The sequence below is a fragment of the Cavia porcellus genome, unplaced genomic scaffold (assembly GCF_034190915.1).
Source record: "Cavia porcellus strain 051 isolate PalLab524CR breed Dunkin Hartley unplaced genomic scaffold, mCavPor4.1 scaffold_19, whole genome shotgun sequence".
Classification (NCBI taxonomy): Eukaryota; Metazoa; Chordata; class Mammalia; order Rodentia; family Caviidae; genus Cavia; species Cavia porcellus.
In genome coordinates, this window is record NW_026947502.1 from 2771954 (window position 1) to 2790192 (window position 18239).

Consider the following 18239-nt stretch of genomic DNA (forward strand, 5'->3'; position numbering starts at 1 on the left):
TGGGGCTCACAGCTCCCACTCTGGTAACCTTGTCGGAGCCCCGTGTCTCACTGGAGGTCTCAGGACTACAACCAAGGTGAAGTGGTCCCTATTTGGTCTACTTGGCTACCCCTACAGCAGTCAGTCGCTGAACTCCCATCCTGGTTTCACATCACTCAGGCTAAGAGGTGCCCTCCCAGCCCTAAATCTGATCATTCTGAGTGGTCATGTCATCTTCTGTCGCCCACCCACCTCTGTTTCACAAAGGCCTCAGAGCCACAGTTAACAGGCTAGTCATGTTTTGTTATCCACTTTGCTTCCTAATTTCTTATGTTCTATTAATGATCATTTTTACAGCAGGACTCTTGACAGTCTTTCCCAAAGACTCCCACATCATGCGTAAGATAATCTTCATAATGTTCTATGTGATGACTGTTGTAGTTCTTTCTACCCTCAGCGTCTGGTTAAACGTGACATCCCTGAAAGCCTAAGCCCTTACCTTCCCTATACTGGTACAGCCACCACCTTCCCTGCTCCCCCTATTTTTTCCAGTTCAACTCCTGGACCAGAGACAAGTTTTATACACCTACCCTCTTAACTTTTATGCTTTCAGATGGGGGAGTAATCACCTCTCATACTTTACTCCTCCTAACCTCACACTTACTTTTCAGAATTCTATCTCACTGTGACAATGATCCTACCTTAACGTCATCCTGATATAATGACGTCTAAATCAAAGGCACCTTTCCTTCTGCCTCACCTGGGTCCTTAAATATGACAGTGCCATGCCTCCTTATAACATCTTGTCTCTTTGTTTTTCCAGTCTAACACACGTGCATTCACCAGTGAAGTTGTCCTGGCTAAAACACCTGGCACCAGCATCTACCTGGGCATCAATTGTCATCCGTCAACTCCCCTAGACCCCAGTACAGTGCCCCCTGCCAGCAGGAAGCCGTTAAAGAGAGAAATCTTTGCCCCTTTTCATAATAATAATCATAAGACAGGATATGAAAGAGTTTTGGCCCAGACAGGACACTGTAGCCTGTGAAGCCTTAGAGGCAGAACCAAGGAGCTCCTATCTCCCCCAGCCCTAGGAATTTACCTGTGACTCCATCTTCTCTGCCCCTAGGAATTTACCTATGGCACCAAAGACCAATGGGCTACCTGTGCATCCCTAATGCCCCTTTAGGTTCCACCTCAACTGAGGGTACTTATATATCCCCCAACACCACATGTCTGCCAGAGAGAAAGCCGGACTCCAGAGGTTGGGTGGTGCTGGTTCTCTCTGTCCATGTTCTCAGAATAAAGCCCTCTTTTGTTTTATACTGCTCACCTTTTGGATATAATCTTATCACAAACAACCAGGAAGTAAAGACATGGCGCACAGATGTGGGTGACATGGGTAACTCTGACCACACCTTAGAACTGCAGTTTCTCTGTCTCATTTCCGACTATTTTCCTTTCCGTACCTCAGCAGGAGCCTGAAGTCAAATGTGCCTGGGCCCAGGACAGCCGTAAGGGAGCCCCAGGAGTGAAGGGGCAGCACCACTGGCCCAGGGATGGGCACTCATGCCAGCATGCTCCAGGCCCTGATGCCGAGGCTGCCTGGTGGACATGCAGCAAGGGAAGCGCCATGCAGCCAGTCTCGAAGTCAGAGAGCGGGGACTTGGGCTGTGTAGCTCAGTGGTAGAAAGCCTAGCAGGTGTGGGGCCCTGGGTCTGAACACTTACACTAGAAGAAAAAAATTACTGTAGTTATGCAGAGAAAGAAGTAAAAAATGGAACAAAACAAAGAAACAAAATACTTGTTAAGAGCCTGCTCTTAAGAGCCTACTGTAGTCCCAGCATTCTGGAGGCTGAGGCAGGAGGATTGTCACAAGTTCGAGACCAGCCTGGGCTACAAAGTGAGCTCAAGGCCAGCCTGAACTGCATAGAGACTCTGTCTCAAAAAGACAAAAAAAAAAAAAAAAAAAAAAAACCAGCCTGCTTTAGGTTCAGTGAGGCAAGGAGTTGAAGAAGGAATGACTGGGGGCTGGGGATTTAGCTCAGCGACATAAGCGCCTGCCTTGCAAGCAGGCAGTCGTGAGTTCGATCCCTGGTACCGATAAAAACGAAACAAAACAAAACAAAACAAAACAAAAAGAAGGAATGACTGAACTTCAAGCCTTGATTCGTGTGAAAGTGAAGCCCGAGGCCCTACTTAATAATATTCAAGTACAGGGGCTGGGGCATAAGCACCTGCCTTGCAAGCAAGCAGTCGTGAGTTCGATCCCTGGTATCGATAAAAAACGAAAAAGACAAAAAAAAAAAAAAATTCAAGTACTGGAGAAGGTTCCCATTCAAAGCTGCAGGAACATAGACCTGAGGCCCAACTGACATCTCAAGGAAACTTCATAACATAACAGGCGTGGAGGTGGCCCTGCGGACACACGATGGGTCACTGAGATCAGGGTAAAACTTGGCTGATCTACCTCCAATTTGTCTTTTATTTTTTCCAATTTATTTTTATTTAATTTTTAAAAGTTTTATTTATTTTTAGGCAGGGTCTCACTGTGTCCTTCAGGATGGCCTTGACTTTGACTCCTGCCTCAGCCTCAAGGGCTGGGACTGCAGGTGAGCCCCACCATGCTCACCTCTTGCCTCCATCTGGTCTCTTTTATTATTTTAAATCTCTGGGTCAAATCTCTGCTCAGCTCCACAGGGCACGCTCATCACTCTGCATGGCGAGATGAGTTTGCAGGCGCACAGCGGCCACCTCCAGATGCCTTGGGATGCCTCCCAGGGTCCAGAATGGTCCTAAATCTGCAATGGATTCAAATTCCAGGGAAAGCAGCCTCACGGACCACCCCCAAGGAGGGGTCAGCTCCTGAGGTGGGGCGATTCACCCGGGATGGAACCGCCCCCCCCCCCCCCGCCCCAACCCAACCCCTTGGAGAACAATCATCTTGTGGGCACTCAATTGCCAACCAAGCTGCGATGGAATTTAAAAAAAAAAAAAAAGCAGACAGGGAGGACCCGAGTTTTATAACTGTATTTTTAGCCTGGACAATTTAGTGACTTGGTGAGACCATTTCAAAGTATAAAAATTAAAAAGGGCGGGGCAGTAGCTCTGCGAGGCGGCCCTGGGTTCCCTCGCCAGTCTTGGGGGGTAGGGTGTGAAAGTTTTGGCCCAGACAGTACACTGCAGCAGGTAAAGCCTCAGGCAGAATAAAGGAGCTCCATCTTCCCCACCCCTAGGAATTTACCTGTGGCCCTATCTTCCCCACCCCTAGGAATTTGTCCCTGGCACCAAAGGACTCCCAATGAGATACCTGTGCATCCCTAATGCCCCCTCAGGCTCCACCACAAACCTAAGCTACACATATGCCTTTACTCCACGTGTCCCATGGCGAGATCACAGACCCCTGGGAGATGCCAGACCCCAGGGAGTCAGGGGGACTCTCTACGCATTCTCAAAATAAAGGTCATTTGTATTTCATACTTCTTTTCCGCCGCTGCCCCACAATTCTATCAGGCTGGACCTATGGGGGGAATAAAAGAGACCGCATCTCTGGTACGCAAAGTGACCCTGGGTACCCCTCCGCACACGCCAGCGCTTTACTGCCTAGGCTTGCTTATGCTTCTTAGGCTTGTGTTTTAATTTTTGTGTTTAATTTTCATCATACCCAGATCCCATGAAGAGCCGGTAAGGCCACAAGGCGGCTTAGCTGGTCAGGAAAGCCGAGCCACAGAGATGCAGGGGTGTTGGGCGCAGGCGCTCAACATACCATACCCCACCCGGGACTAAGGACCACGCCAGCTTCCGCAATGCGCTACGTCCCTCTTTAAATTAGCCAACCCGTGCGCACTTCGTGCTCACTCCATACTCTGTGGCAACTCCTGATTGGCCACAGCTGGATATAGTAGCCGGAGCCTGCATCCCATTCCTGCCCTGCTTCCTTGTGGCAGCCTGTGATTGGTCACGGCCGAATATATAAACCAGAGCCCGCGTAAATAAACTAGCAGTTAACTGTCGTCCACAAGAGCATCTCCTGTGTCCTGTTTCATTGGAGCTGCGCCGGTCAACTGGTGGCCCGTACGGGGAGCGCTGAGACGAGCGCTGAGACCCTCTCTCCGACAGTACGAGGAGAGCTGAGACCCTCTCTCCGATGGAACAGAGCGTCAACAGGTAAAACCGTCAAGCGCCGATAGCGGGGGCTACTCGGCGGGCGGGGGCTGACAGGTTAAACTGCTCAACGTTGGTAGCGGGGGCTACGCAACAGGCAGCGGGGGCTGCAGGGCCGGATAGCGGGGGCTATCGGGCAACCTTGGGCGGACGCGTCGCAAGGGTCGAGGAACTCGTAAAGAGAGTTCCCGGTGCCGTAAAGAGGCAGGTTTTGGGGGCGCCGTAAAGGGGCGCGGGGACTAAGCTGTCCCTGTACAAAAAAAATAAAATAAAAAAAAATAAAAAGAAACTCTTGAAATTCCGGTTAACATGGGTAACACGGCTACTCAGCCACTGTCAGTCGCCTTAAGCGACTTACTGAGAGAAAAGGGATTACAAATGAAACGAGAACAAATTCAAAACTTCCTCGATCAGGTCGATAAGGTAGCAGCTTGGTTTGGTCCCACAGGGTCCATTACCATCCCCAGCTGGGATAAATTAGGGAGAGATCTTGACTTTGCAGCAGAAAATGGTCTCCTGGAGCCAGGAGTGAGACCCCTTTGGGCAGTGGTGAGAAGCTGCCTTGCAGACACCTCTTGTCGTGACCATATAAGGGCTGGCGCCATGGCGCTTGATTACCGCGAGCAATCTCGTGAGTCCAGTGCCGCAGGCGAGGTGACCCCACCCAACTCAGAAACAAAGGACTCGTCAGATAATGAGGGGGAGGAAGAAGTATACAAAATGGTGGATGCAGACACTACCAAAAGAGGGGAAGTCACACACACGCAGTCGAGAGGGCCTTACTCTGAGGCCATAAATGAGCTGCAACGCAGGATTTCTCAGAGTAAATGGGTCAATGAAAGTGAGTACGGGATCCCAGGGCCACCCCGTATAAGACCTACGGCTCTACCTCCCGACCCGCCAGATTATCATGCTCACCAGAGACCCTGCCATCAGCTATGTAGCTGTCCACAATGGGTCCAGACGTCCCCTGGGACATTCCAGGAAGACCTTTGGCATCAAGTCAAAAGAGAGGACCCAGGAGGCCTGGGCCGTTTTCTCCAGGCTTTCCCGGTTGCTGTAGATGCTCAGGGAAACAGAGCCCACCTGCCTATAGATATGAAGGCGATAAAGCATCTTAAGGAGGCCAGCACCATGTACGGTGTTAACGGGGCGTATATCCTGTCCCTAGTAGAAGCCCTGGCAGGAAATGCCATGACACCTGCTGATTGGGCCAGTTTGTGCAAGGCAGTGCTCAGCCCAGGCCAATATCTTGATTGGAAAGCTTGGAATGTTGAACTTGCCACAGAACAGGCCCAAGCTAATGCCCAGAACAATCAGGCCGCCTGGAACGCGGATATGTTATTAGGACAAGGGCAGTATCTCAATAACCAGCTGATATTTCCACAAGAGGTGTATGCACAGATAAATAGAATAGCCATACAAGCATGGAAACGGGTCTTGGCTAGGGGAGAAGTCTCAGGCCGCTTGACAAAAATTTTGCAGGGCCCGAGCAAGCCTTTTTCAGATTTTGTGGCCCGCATGATGGAGGCTGCAGGGAGAGTTTTTGGAGATGCAGAGACAGCCATGCCGCTCATTAAGCAGCTCACAGCTGCTCTGGGTCAGCACCAGGTGTAGTTCGTTAACTTGGCAGGAGTCGGGGCTTGTTGACGGCCCTACCACAAGACAAAGCAAAAGCCACATCCAAACTTATTCAAGAGCAATTAAAGTTAGGCCATATCAAACCCTCAAGTCTATTCTGTTTAAACAAAAGGAGGGTATTGCCCAGGGCATGACACCTAGGGCCAGACTAAATCTCGCCCTCTTCACTTACAATTTTGTAAACATCAACCCACAAGGATCCACGCCAGCACAGCTACATGCCAACCCTGTCGCACCCAAACATGGTTGGGTACGCTGGAAAGACCTCCTGCATGGGGTGTGGAGAGGCCCCAGCCCAGTACTTAGTTGGGCGAGAGGGGCGGTCTGTATCTTCCCGCAGGAAGAAGGCAGCAAACCTGTCTGGGTCCCGGAACGCCTGATACGTCCCTGCAAACCACCAGACCCCGACCCAGAGGAAACGTCAACCACAGAACAGGGGAACCAACAGGAGCCTCACAAGCCAGACCAAGCAAGTACACCCACAACTCCCATTAACTATGGCACCTTGGCCAACTCCCCTGGTTAGTAGCCTCCTTTTCCCCTCCTTCTTGCATCTCGTATGGCCCTTGCAGCCAATGACTTTTCCAAATTGCTCCACCGCAACCTGTTATATGTTATAATGTTGGGATAACAGTACACTTTCAGCTGTTGTTATGCAGGTACTCCAGTTCGCACCGGTTCCAGTTATGGCAGACTCAGACGAGTTTCCTGTGATCCAGCTCGGGCCAACTCTCCAATTGGCTTTCATAAAGGAATGGGCAGGAACAGGGGCTCTGGCTACCATGACTACACTTGCCGCATTCGGCAGTCTACTTCTGCTCTGTCGGATTCGCAGACAAAGGAATAGGGACAAAGTATCAAACAAGCATTGCTGATCATGGAATCTGGTCAAAGCCCGGCAGCATGGCTCGCCATGCTGTGATGCAGGTGTGGAGCAAAGCATTGCAGGGGGTGTCGTCCTTGGCCAGGAGACACCCCGGTCCCCATGTCGGTGAGCATGCGGGTTGGGCTCATAAAACAATACTCCCGGCCCCTCCAAAAGAGCACCAACGAGTAGTGAGGCACTGTCATGACTGCAGCGTGACACCTCACGAGGGGCACCAACCTCTGGAGACCCTGCGTCAGTTATAAAGAAAGGGGGAGATGTTGGGCGCAGGCGCTCAACATACCATACCCCACCCGGGACTAAGGACCACGCCAGCTTCCGCAATGCGCTACGTCCCTCTTTAAATTAGCCAACCCGTGCGCACCCCGCGCTCTACTCCATACTCTGTGGCAACTCCTGATTGGCCACAGCTGGATATAGTAGCCAGAGCCTACATCCTATTCCCGCCCTGCTTCCTTGTGGCAGCCTGTGATTGGTCACGGCCGAATATATAAACCAGAGCCCGCGTAAATAAACTAGCAGTTAACTGTCGTCCACAAGAGCATCTCCTGTGTCCTGTTTCATTGGAGCTGCGCCGGTCACAGGGGCAGCCCTGGCTGCAGGAGCTGGCGACCTGGGGACCGACTGCGGCTCCTTCCTGAGCGCCATTTCAGAACAGAACAGAAGGAAACCCACCCTCAAGGAGAACCCGGCTTTCAAGGAATGTTAGGGGAGGCCCCCGCCCCAGCCTGGGGGTGGGCCAGCCCGCCAGGCGCTCCCCGCCCGTCCCCACCCGGGGCAGCCTCCCGCGCAGCGCAGGCCGAGCGCCCCTCTCGGGGCCGGAGCTCAGCAGCGCCCCGGCCCGCAAGAGGAGTCGCCCTGGGCGCCCCACTCCCGGCGCAGAGCGGAGTGGGCGGTGGAGGCGAGGAGAGCCGAGGTCAGCAGCACGATTTCCCGTCCTCCTCTCCTCGGATCCGCGGAGGAGGTCGGGGTAGGGACGGAGGTCGGAGCCGCCCTGCAGCCCGCGCTGCTGATGGAGGGTCTGGAGCGGCGTGGGGGGGGGAGCTGCGGCGGGGGGCGGGGCCTGAGCGTGATCGGGGGCGGAGATTGCGCACGGCAGAGGGGAGGGGCTTGCGTGAGGCTGAGGGGCGGGGCCTGCGCACGGCCGGGGGGCGGCGCTTGAGCGCCTCCAGCGAGCTGTGCGGCCACCAGGTGTCGCCCTTCTCCCTGCTTTCTCTGCCTCCGCTGTTTCCCGCCTTCCTCTCCTTCCCTTCCTTACTACTTCTTGCCTGGAGTTCTTGCTTCTGGGTCAGTCATACTCGTTTTAAATTTTGTGTCTCCTGCTTTTAAAGCTCCTTTTAAACGTTTCCCGTATCCTGCCCTCTCGCAGTCTGTCCTAGCTTATGTTCCCCTCTGCTCTCCCTGTTCTGTTCTGTTTGCTCTTCCTTGGCTTGCTTCTCCCCTTGTCTTGGTGCTGCTTCTCCACCTTTCAGACCCACAGTACCGAGTCCCTCCTCCCGGTCCCGCATCCCGCCCCACCGAGACCCGCTGACCCTCAGCGCTTAGCCTTCGTGCAGCTGTGAGGACCTACAGCCTGACCCCTCTGGTTTCTTCCCACTGACTCGTGCCTTCCACCCACCCCTCCATCCCTTCCCTTTGTCCCGGTCACAGACTGACTGCTAGTGGTGGTGTCCTACAGACCAGCGGCCGCGAACCTGGGGCACGCGTGCCACAGCGGGCACGCAGGCGCCTCTCTGTTGGCATCGCCCCAGCAGCTGCGCTCTGGGTGACTGAACGCTCAGGAGCAGCGCCGGAGTGGCAGGCCATCAGGAGTGACAGGCTGGCAGAGCACATTTCCGACCGTCCGTGGGAGCCTCAGGCGGGGGAAGGCTGCACCTCGGAACTGGGATAACAACAACGCAAAGTGGGGACACGCTTGGGTGAGGGGTCGCCGTATTCATGTGCACCAGGCAGCCCTGGATGGACTGCAGACCGGCTCCCTGCGGGAGGAGTTGTGAGACTGACCAAAGACGAAACCCATGGTGAGGAGCAGAGACCTGAAAGGACACAGCTGAAGGCATAAGAATGGAATGAAAGACGAATTTCAGTCTGGACTGTAGCACATTACACCTATGCCATGCAATGAACAGGGAATTGAAATGTTTTTTTATAAAAAAAAAAAAAAAACAACCATCCGAGAAATTTTCAGTGATGAACACAATACTCTTTGGTTGTCATGACGAGGTCACAGTTCCTGTCTCGATAACATTAAGGAAAGGCTGAGGTGCCTCCTCGGAAGCTGGCTTCCCGGCTGTGCTGATGTTTTTGAGAAAGCTCTCAGCATGTTTGTAAACTTGCTAGACACGCGGTGCGTCACTTTGGTTCCCAGTCAGATCTGGAAAGAAGCAGGTCTACAAAGAGGCAGGCATTATTTCACAGTTCTGTCCATGAAAGGCAGACGGTCAGTGTTCTCCGGGGACGAATTTCTGCCTCTTTGGGTGCAGAAGGAAGCTAAGGCAGCCCACGATGACAACTCGTGCTAACTCTTGCCGAGTTTGGCACTGGGAAGTCGGTGACTGCAGGGCCACCTGGACGCCTACGCATGGAACATCCTGAGCAAGGCTGGTGCTTGGCCCAGAAGTCCTCGGTGCCCCGCTAATAGATGCCAGCCCCTTTCCACCGCCCATCTGTGGTCGGAAAGAGGTGTGGGTGGCATGAAGGACACATGAGTCTGATGGTGCCACCAACGTAAACTGTGATCTTTGTGTACAATCCTGAACACCATGACCTTTTTAAGGTTGTAAAAGCAGCTAAGTGGCTTAAAATCTAAAATGAAAGAATGAAATGGAGCAGACTAGAAATTGTGTCAAAGGACAGAAAACACAGTTTTATAGCACTGTGCCTCGAGCGTCTCTGCCCCTGGGCGTACGCCTACCTCCAGACCCTCAGAATGATTCAGGAGCTGGCTTTATGTGGGCGGCTCCACCCCAGTTTGGTGATGGTGGGAACAGAAGTGAGGTGGGGAGGCCAGACGGAGCAGAGGGTGACACGTTACACGGGAGTCAGGGAATCAGGCCTGACTCAGCAAGAGGACCCTCATCCTCCAGGTGTGTCTTCAGTACGTCCCCGTGAAGTCACCTTGCCCTGGAGAAGTCCCTGTGCCAAGAGGGAGCCGGCTGTCTGCCGTGACAAGCTTTCCAAGCAGCTGCTACTCCTGTCTGACAGTGACTGTACCACAGAAGCAGCAGGCAGGCCTGCTGGGCAGGTCCACCCCGCCTGAGCACAGGTCACCGGTGGGCCACGCTGCACGGAGGGGCCCTGTGACCCAGGGTGTCACCTGCTCTGCCGTCATGCAGAGGAGACAGGGGGAGAGAGACAGAGGCCCTGAGCCCGGAGCTCACTGTCCCCTGCTGTCACCAGTGCTGCACTTGGGAGATGCTGAGGAGCCTTGGCCAGAGGTCCCTGCCGCAGCCAGACCAAAAACCCCGGGGCCAGTGCAGCAGAGACACTGTGCTGAGAAGCAGGGTGTGAGCACAGAGCTCCCGGAGCCTCACTTGCCAGCAGGTCCCTGGGCCCGGTCCCTCTACCTCAGTGAGCAGTGGTGGCGGGACCGGCTTCTGTCCCCTGCCTGTGGCTGACTGTGTATGGCGGAGGGGTGGAAATCACCCCAAGCACAGGCCTCCCCTGATGGCTCAGTCCTGTTTAGGTGTGAGAGTGCTGGTCCCTTGCTGGACTGGGCCCTGCCCCTCATCTGCCAGGAAGGAGGCTGACTTTCTGCCCTGTGCTGCTTCACTGAAATCAGAAGGGACATTTCAAATAGTGTATTTTAAAATCTTGCATTAACTTCCATTTGATTAGGCCAAAATCAAGGGGAGACTCTTCTGTTGGATTTTATTTTGTGCTAGCACAAATGTATTTTTTTTCTTTTTATCAGTGCCAGGGATCGAACTCAGGACGGCCTGCTTGCAAGGCAGGCGTTTATGCCTCTGAGCTAACTCCCCAGCCCACAAATGTATTTTTAAAACTTTAACCACTTAGCCATCAGCTATATAAACGTTAGCCTGGGTATAAGATGAAACCTTATGTGATTAGTCAAATCTCCACCCAGAGCCATCTGTTTCCTGAAGATAACTGTTTTATTTAGAAGTTGTTAAAGAAAGAAGTTGTTTTAGTCTTTCAGTCTAAGATGTGAAGGAAAACGCGTTTATGCTTTGAGCTTTCTTCAGCCTGGAGCAACTTATTTTACACATACTTGTCCACCGTCCCTTTTTGCACTTAACGTACTCTCCAGATGACACCACACGGTGCTCCCTGCGCACGGCTGGGGTTGTGGGGCATCTCTTCAGGGGTGAGCCCCGGTAAGGGCCACCTGAGCTGCTTACAGTCTCGTCCCAGCTCACAGCGCTGCACTGACTACCTTTCGGCTCATGCCCTCTCCTGAGAACTCTACTTTCACTGTATAGCGATCGCAAGTGGGATTACTGGGTCAAATACACGTGTAACCTTCGGGGTGCACGGCCCTCCTTGCCAGCCTTCCTGGCTGCAGGCCGCTGCCCCTCCTGCAGGGAAGGTGCCCTTGACCTCAGCTCACCGCCTCCCTAAGGACACCGTGGAGTTACAAGGCCTCGGGATCCTCTGGTCACCCTGAAGGAGAAATCTGTCTGCTGTAAGCGATGTCTGCCCAGGGGATGACCACAGTCCTTTCTGCCCTCTGGGGGCTCCCACCTCCGGCTCCCCGCTCCCTCCTGGCTGTCCAGGCTCTGCACAGCCCTCCTCTCCCCCTCACCCCTCCCATAGCGGACTCCACACTGTAATCTGTGGCACAGATCCCACCCCCTGTGTAGGTTACAGTCCCTACCTGACAAAGCTGGACCAGGTAACTAAAATTGCAAACTGCCATTTTTGAATCACTGGTGTTGATTTGAGCTGAGTTTTTGTTTTGCTTTGTTTGGTTTTTGGTCTCTGACACAGGGTCTCACTGTGCAGTTCAGGCTGGCCTTAAACTCACTTTGTAGCCCAGGCTGGCCTGCAACTTGCTCCCACCCTCCTGCCTCGGCCTCCGGAGTGCTGGGATGAGAGACAAGGGCCAGCATACATGGCTTTCAGCTCATTTTTCTGCCACAAACTCTGCAAAAGCTATAACACCATCTCCAGGACTCACAGCTTACAATATGCCAGCTTCTCTCAGCCGCCATAGACAAATCAAAGCTTGCTGCTTCTCCTGGACGTGCTCGCTTTCTTACTCATGCTGTCTACAAAAAGTCTGCTGTCCTGTTTGCCACCACCTTCCTCCCAGAAACAGCTGCTGCCCAGACACCAGCTGCAGACACAAAACAGCAAAAGCTCGCCTCCTTCTCTTGCAGGAAAACTCTCACCAAACCAAACCCAAAGGAAGACCCTTTGCACCCAAGGAGAGAAGAGGGCGCCATGTAAGCTTTACACCAGCAGACTGTTGGATCTTCACAGCAGCTACGGGATAATTCCTCAACGGCAACAGGGCTGAGTTAGGGAGAGTCAGTTTACATGCAATTTAGAAGTGGGAGGTTTAAAACAAGTGACAAAGCGTTACATAGCTACTTTGGTGCATTGAGGCCTATATTGGCAGGCAGGCTGGTCTGGAAACAAAGCAATTGTTCATCATGTTACAGAGTCACTGGGGCACTGGGGATCAGCCCTTACAGAGTGAGCACAGGGAAGTCATTACCATGACATGGAGCATTCCGGGGAGGGCCCTTGGGTTAGTCCAGGGCGCCTTAAGGTACACAAATTACTCTGACTCAGCGCTCATCAGAGGTGCGCAGCTGGGCTTGGACACCGTCAAGGTCAGTTGAATTCAGCAGAAACAGGAGGACACAGAAAAGCGGTCAGAGATTTCTAATTGATCATGAAATATCTATAAGTTTGATGTCTTATAAATGTGTTTCTACATGATAATTGTGGCCGAACACATCCTCTTCTAATTTTGCAAAGGAAGGAGTGACTGGCTGGTGACCGCAGAACACAGGCAGCAGTCTGTGTACAATCCAGAGCAGGAGAAGCTCAGTGGGGTGCACAGGGCCCCAGGATTCCCCAGGACAGGGAGCAGTGCAATTTAGGTCCTGACACTGTGGAATGTGCTGAGCAGCCTTTTCCCTGAGACAGCCTGCAGCTTGTCAGTGTGAGTGGACAGGAAGAGGGGCAGCATGTGGAGCAGCACCCCAGTGGGCACCCCGTTGTACTGCAAATGGACATCGTGTGAACTTCTCCGATCTTATTCTCGGGGAATACGTGATGGGGTTGCGGGAGATGGATTTTCTCAGAACGAGAACAAGAACAGTTATTGGGCAGCCTCGGAGGGAGATGATCTGACTTATCGGAAAGTAAGTCTCCACACGGGGGTCCACGTGCTTTGGGGAGTGGGATCTGGGAAGAATTTTCCATGAGTTTCACACCAGCAGTGAAAGAAGTGGTGGGATTTTCACAGCGTATTCCTGGGTGCTGGGTCCCCATCCTCTCCCCCCCATGGCCAGATGAGCGTTTTACAGGCTGGGACTTTAGGGATGCGATTTGCATCATTGTTTGCGGCAATGTGCACTCTGTGGAGGCTTTGAAGGAAGCACTCATTGTGCTCAGAAATGAAAACCACCCAAATGAGGCCTCTGTGTTTACAAACGCCTGTGTAACTCCACTGGGGCTGCCAAATAGCCCACAGTACTGGGTTCTGTCACTTTTCTGTTGCCAGCAGCTTTGTATGTGAGAAACCGTTTTCTACAAATTCATCCATAAGTTAGATTTTGCAGTTTTTCAGATAGGGAAGAAATGGTTTCTTTATTCTACTTTTTTCTAAAATTTTATTGTAAGGAGTACAAAACCAAACAAAATAAAACAAAAAAAAGCCAATCAAAAGAATGAAAGTTATACAAAACTTCCAAGCAGGATAATAGGGAATGAACAATAGTTACCATAATCCCTTTTTTACCTTCAAATTTGCTGCCCATACCATCAGACATACTAAAATCCAGTAAAATAGAACCATAACACCAATCAAAACAGAACATTGAGGAAAACAAAACAATAAAATGGAACAAATAAAAACAGGGAGAATATTGAATATTGAATTTCAAGAACAAGACAAAAAGAAATCCCCCATGGTTGCTATATTGGATATCGTTATCCTCTAAATAGACCCTGACTACGGGCTTTAGGCCTGCAAAGTCAGTCAAAGAATACGAGAATTAAGTTGCTTTTGTACCTCAGTTGCTCTCAGCTCGGCCTGTGTTCCTCCAAGTCAGCCAGTAGCTTTTGGATGGAGGCTGAGGGCGGCTCTCCCTGTTCCCCAGCCTGCGCATCCTCTGGCTCACGGGGAGCAGGGATTGGGGTCTTGTTTCTCTTCCTGGGCACTGCATGGCTACTGCTGCTGCTGACTCCTTGTTTCTAATTTCATTTCATTTCTTATATGAAAGTTTAGGCACTTTTATCTAAGGAAATTTTGTAGTTCTCTTTATTTTTAGTGAACTTTTAATATTATCTTTCTTTCTCTTATTCCTGAATTTCTCATGTTCATTCACAAAGTAAGCCACGTTAGCAACCGAGTAGCACCAGGGTGTCCAGTGTGGGCCCCCAGCGTGGGGTTCCGGCATGCCCTCACAAGCTCTTGGATTAAAGTTTGATCTCAGTACTGTTTCTCTCTCATGACACATTACACAATTTTTAGTTCATTATGTTTCATATTTACCCAAGAAAATGCTAACCCAAAGGAACTAAAGAGCACAGCCACCAATATTAATTGTCCCACTGGTGACCAGTGTGTGTACATTTGTAGCAGAATGTCAGGAACACGGAAAACACGCTCTGTACACACCCACTCACAGATACTTGGGAAGTCTTGCCAATGTGCCTGGCAACTTCTTACTGTTGGACCTTCAGTAAGAGGGGCCCAGGGTGTGACATGGCCAGCAGACAGTGAGATGTTCTGTGCTCTTAGCGTGAAATCTCAGATTGCTGTGCTTTATTACTGTATTACCCAGCTGCCTGCCTCAGTTTCCTCATTTTGTAGCCACATTAAGAGCTGGCAGAGGCATCAAAAAGATGTATTTTTTCAAGCAGAGCTTTTGCATGCTTTGCCATGATGTCAAGGAAGTGATATTGCAAACAAAAGACCATTGTAAAGTAAAGGCCAGAGACAGAAAATTCTCCTGCTAAATTAGCTGACTCAATAACCTGGCTCATCTCTTCCACAAAGGATTCATCACCCTCAGCAGACAGCAGATGGGGAGACTGGAGGTTTGCCTTGATGTCCTCCACGGATACATGCAAAGTCTTGGCCACCTTTTCTAGTGACGCATCATCCAGCCTGAAGTCAGACCTGTACTGGACTAAGCTGTCTTCCACCCTCTCTATGTCTTTGTCACTGATGTGACCCGTGAAGGGCTTGGTGGCTACAGCTCCAAACTTCAGAGCCTGCATAAACATCATCTGCTTCAGGGCATCTGTCTTCCGATCGATGGCAGCTTCGGTGACACTGGGCAGGCACTGCATGAGGACATGGCGCTTCTGAGCAGGCACGTCCATCACAAGGGTGCTCCTCAGCTCAGGGAAGTCATATTCACGCAGATGAAGGCTGGAAATTAAGAATATTTTACTGGCTGTCACTTGTGCCTCCCACAATTTTTTCTCACAGTCACGGGATATCTCTCGGAGGATGTTGTCCTTATTAAAGTTTGTAGGCTTAGCGATTTCCTCACTGGCTAACTCAGTATCAATTTTTGTCCTAACAAAATAGAAGTTCTTCTTCATTTTTGCAATCGGTTTGGCCAACTGTGCATCATTGTCTTTGAAGTGGGCAGAAGAAACGATCAGGAAAAAGTCATATTCAGCGAACTTGACTTTGTGCAGGTAAGTTTCTGGAGGGCAGTTGGTGGTCCGCAGGCCAGGCAGGTCCCATACTGACACACTGGGAAACCTTTAGTTGTTTGTATTCAGTTCTCTCCATGATGGTCTCGGTTGGCCCAGTTTGAGCAGAACCTTCCTCTTCATTCCCCATGTCCCGCAGGGCATTGATCAGACTGGACTTTCCTGTTCCTCTCTCCCCTGTCACTGCAATGCTCAGTGGAGCATTTTCGATGTCTTTCAAAGCAGAGCTAACTATAGAAACTGCTTTTGGAATGTCCCCCTTCTCCAGAAAGTACTGAATCAACACCCTGGCTTCCTCTGAGAGGACTTTGCTTTCCTGCTTGAAATTTTTAAAATACTCGCTGAAGCTGGAGGCTAAGGTCTTGCTCTCTGTGCTGGAGTCTGCGGAAAACAGTTGACCCATGGCTGTGAGCAGTCCAGGACTCTAGAAAAAGGGTTGTGTACTCTAGACACAGTGGGAAGGTCAAGGTGGGCACAGCGGGAAGACCACAGCTTTCCTGTCAGGATGCGGCAGCACCTCAGTCCAGGTTCCACACTGTGGCTGGGAAGGGCTTCCTCGAGGTGTGACCAGGACACCTGGCTTGGGTGCAGTCACCCCTTCTGCAGACTCTTTCTTTGTCTTGGAGTTCCCTGCACCTTAAAGAGTTTCCTCATGAATTTAATATCTGATTTTCCGTTCAAGCACTCATGGCCTTTTACGTTTTGTTCAGTTTGCTTTAGTTATTTCTGTTTTCAGGAAATTAACTTGTTACTATGGCAGCCCATCTACAAAGGCAGCAGTAGACCTGGCATCAAACCACTACACAACAGTATCTGGTTTCAAGACTACAAAGCTATCGTCATCAAGACAGTGCAAAGCTCATAGAGAACAGGCAGACAGAGCAAGGGGCCACAGTCAAATCCAGACCGAGAGCCCCATAAACGTACTCCCCTGATCTTAGTCTAATCGTCGCAGCAATACAATGAAGCAAGGATGTTCCTTCAGAAAAAGTTCTGATGGATCAGATAGCCTTGCATGCACTGTCACAAAATTAAGGTGCGTTACAGACTTGAGTGTAACAAACAAACAAACAAACAAAGAGAAATCCAGTGACCTGAAGAATGGAGATGATTTTTAGATATACCATAAAGTCCATTCATGAAAGATATCATTGGTAATGTGGACTGCCTTAAAATAAAAAATTATGGAATATAGTATCAAGAGAATCAAGGGACAAATCCACAGACTTGCGTAAAAATATTTGTGAGAGCGTTGGGAGTGGTAGCACGTGCCTGAAACCCTGGCGCTGGGTGGGGACGAGGGCGGTGGGGGAGGCTGAGGCCTAAAGAGCACAAGGACTGGAGCCGCCTGGGAAACTCAGCAAGGCCCTTTCTCAAAACAATTAAAAAGGACTGGAAAGCAGCGTGGTGCAAGGGCTCTGGGTTCCAGTCTCTAAATTACAAAAGCTCATCTGATGAAGAACTATGGTACAAAATGCACAAAGATCTTTGAAATGGAAAAATAAGAAAATGAACAACATGAATAAAAGCAGACTAAGGGTGATAGCAGAGACCTCATGAGAGAAGATGTCCACAGAGAAATGCAGCCCGGCCCTCACCGTGAGACACATGCAAAAGAGAACAGTGAGGAGAAACCGCAGCCCAGCAGTCAGAGTGGCCGCAGCCCGGACCCTGACAGCAGCAAATACTGGCCAGGATGTGGGGCCACGGGAGGGAACCCACCCTGGTGGGCATTCAGAATGGTACGTCCGCTTTGCAAGATGGCTTCGCAGTTTTGCAGAAAAGGAAATACAGTTAGCATTCAGACCTCTGATAGTTACACAAAGTAGTTAAAATTTTTGTTCACACAAAAACTTGTACACTGGTGTTTCTAGAAGCTTTTGCAGAAAGCTAAACCTTGAAATCAGCAAGGCTTTTCTACAGTTACTAAACGGCTTAATGGTTGGGGCCTGCTCTGGACATGGGACTGCTGTTTAGTTACAGAGAGGAAGGAGTCATTACACCACGAATGGACTTGAAGGAAGCTAAAGCACGAATGCATGTTGGAAAATGAAAGAAGCCATGAGACTCCACGCTGTGCGGAGCCAATTCCATGCGGTTCTGGACAAGGCAGAATAATGGAAAAGCCTGAAATCCCTTGGCTGTCAGGGACTGAGGGTGATGGAAAGGCACACACAGAGGCCTTTCGGGCAGCCTCGCTGTTCACAGTGATGCTATCGGAGTGGACACCAGGCATTGTTCGCTTCTCCAGCCCTTGACTGTACAACAGGAGCCAGCCCTGAATTCTTGATTTTAGGTGATTATGGCATGTCAGTGTGGCTCATCTGTTGTCACAAATGCACCACTCTGCAGGACGGTGTGGAAATGGGCAGACTAAGCACACGCAGAGAGAGCGGGTACACGGGTGTCCCTTCCCTTCTGTCTGAAACTGAAGCTGCTCTAAAGAATAAAATCATACAAAGAAACTAGAGAGCTGCTGGACTGTCCTCTTGGCACATTCACAGGCCAGCCGACCTGTGCTGGAGCCCACTCCTCTGCAGACCGCAGCTGGTGCAATAAAGGGGCCAATGGCCAGGCGGGGACAGAGGCCAGAAGGGGACTGATGAGGGCAGAGAGCATCAGGAGAAGACGAGGTGTGAGCAAAGACTGCAGGAGGGGCAGGAGAGGGTGCTCTGTGACGGGAGGCAGGCCAAGGAAG

General features: G+C 51.1%; 1 protein-coding gene and 1 long non-coding RNA gene across 4 annotated transcripts in view; one reads left to right on the top strand and one right to left on the bottom strand.

Annotated features, from left to right (window-relative positions):
• The window catches only part of LOC106028163 (interferon-gamma-inducible GTPase 10-like), a 49913-nt gene that overhangs the window by 12111 nt on the left and 19563 nt on the right, over positions 1-18239 (bottom strand). The window contains exon 3 of one of the 3 annotated variants that reach the window (XR_010041009.1): positions 2995-9060. The exons of the other annotated variants lie outside the window; for them this stretch is intronic. The gene's annotated coding sequence lies outside the window, so the exon portion shown is untranslated. Of the gene's footprint in view, positions 1-2994; positions 9061-18239 lie in introns of those variants that run through there. 3 annotated transcript variants of the gene reach the window in all.
• On the top strand, positions 9058-18011 carry LOC134471568 (uncharacterized). Its single transcript, XR_010041015.1, has 2 exons — positions 9058-13008; positions 14871-18011. It is a non-coding gene; the product is annotated as an uncharacterized LOC134471568 (long non-coding RNA).